This window comes from Vigna unguiculata, chromosome 4 (genome assembly GCF_037176805.1).
Source record: "Vigna unguiculata cultivar grain cowpea cultivar isolate G323 ecotype 2 chromosome 4, ASM3717680v1, whole genome shotgun sequence".
Taxonomy (NCBI): Eukaryota; Viridiplantae; Streptophyta; class Magnoliopsida; order Fabales; family Fabaceae; genus Vigna; species Vigna unguiculata.
This window is the reverse complement of record NC_140795.1, coordinates 38,904,941-38,906,732: the sequence shown is the minus strand read 5'-3', so window position 1 is coordinate 38,906,732 and position 1,792 is coordinate 38,904,941. Positions and strand designations below refer to the sequence as shown.

The following is a 1,792-nucleotide window of genomic DNA, read 5'->3' as shown; positions in this document are numbered from 1 at the left end:
GAATGTGCTTTGATTAATTAGCTTTCTTTCTTGATTTTAGAGGTAAAAGAATGGACATGATTAAGCATAGTAATATTTAATTGAGAATGTACTTTGGTTAAATTTAATGTGATTAATCTATAAAGTTCTTGCTTTTGATTGAGAATTTACTTTGGTTAATAGTGAAAGCGCCAACAAATTAATTGAGAATTTACATTGATTAATTTGCAAATCTACAACAATAATTAATTGAGCAATAATCTTTATATAACCGACGATGAATTATATTTTGAAAAAGAAGTGGAATCAATCTATTTTCTTTATCATTATTTTATATCTTTTTATCTTTTTCCAACTTTATTTCTTATTTTATTTTATTAATCCTTTTGTGTAGTTTTAAAAAGAGCTAATTTGTTAGAAATCAATTTCATGTTCATTAGAAGACGAGTAAGGGTTAACTTTACCCATACTAATCTTTTGACTATTTTCTTAACAAGATTTGTATAAATTTGATCGCTTCACGACAGTGTTATCAAGTGGTCACACAATTGTTGTAGGTCGAAGGAGACCTGTCACGCGTCACCACAACAATTGGAGACCATAGTGTCCTCTACCGTCGAACACTATTGTTGTACAACATTGCCGCTGACCACCATCAAACATCGTCATCGCACACCGCTGCTGCAAAATGGAAGGTTTCAAGCTTTCAAGAAATGCAAATGAAGGCAAGCAAATATCGTCCAACACCATTGTTGCACAGCATTGTCGTAGACCACCGTCGTCACACACTATTGTTGCAAAATGGATGGTTTAAAGCTTTCGAGAAACGAAAATGGAGGCAATCAAAAATGGAAGCAAATGCAAAATGAATCAAAAAGCAGATGCAAAATGGTAAGTTTGATACCTTGGGTGGTTTTCACGCACAGAGAAATGAAGGCAAACAAACTCAAAGCCCTTTCGAGCAAAGTTGGCAGCACTAGAGAAGACAGGTTGAAATTAAAAACTTAAGGTTCACGTCTGGCGCCTTTATGTTAGACGTAAATTTCGATATTTACGTTCGGCCGCACACAGTTAGACGTAAATTTATGTCTAATTCATTTAAACCAAACGTAAATTTACGTCTGACTTTGTGTGGTCATACGTAAATATAGAAATTTACATCTATTATAGAGGCGCCAAACATAAATATTGATGACTTATTTACAAGTATGCAAGTAGTCATTTTTAATGTCTGATCCCTCTATATCAAATGTGAATGTGCACACGTAAAAGCCATTTTCTGTATTAGTGAAATTTATCTCCGATCAATATCAAATTTTTATTGCTTTTTATCCATAGGATCGTTCTTGTACCTATTATTTGTGTTTTCTTTTTTAATAATAAATAATATATGAAATATTCCTTTTTTTTAAATATAAAACTACATTAATATATATATATATATATATATATATATATATATATATATATATATATATATATAAATGCCTTTGATGATAAAATATAGTATAAAGACATACAAACGATTAATTATCTTCTCCTTATGATTAATAGGTACTTAGTAGTTGCAAATCATGTGCAAATTGTAAAATAAGTATATTAATCCTTTACCTTATTTTAAAGCTTCTAAATTTGTTGTTTTGAATGTTTGTTCTTGCAAAAACATTTAAATTTTTTTTTATAATTAAGATTTTGTATTAAAGTGTATTATGTATGAGTTAACTCATGAATAAGGATTTATTAACATTCTAACTCTCAAAGTAAGCACTTCTCATTAATATATTTGCTCAAAAAAACCACCCTTTGAAGGAAG

At 29.6% G+C, this 1,792-nt stretch overlaps 1 long non-coding RNA gene across 1 annotated transcript; it reads right to left on the bottom strand.

Moving 5' to 3' along the window:
- Positions 1–389: 389 nt before the first annotated feature.
- LOC146887139 (uncharacterized) lies at positions 390–964 on the bottom strand. Its single transcript, XR_014994316.1, has 2 exons — positions 884–964; positions 390–767 (listed from the first exon to the last, which is right to left on the bottom strand). It is a non-coding gene; the product is annotated as an uncharacterized LOC146887139 (long non-coding RNA).
- Between the last annotated feature and the right edge of the window lie 828 nt (positions 965–1,792).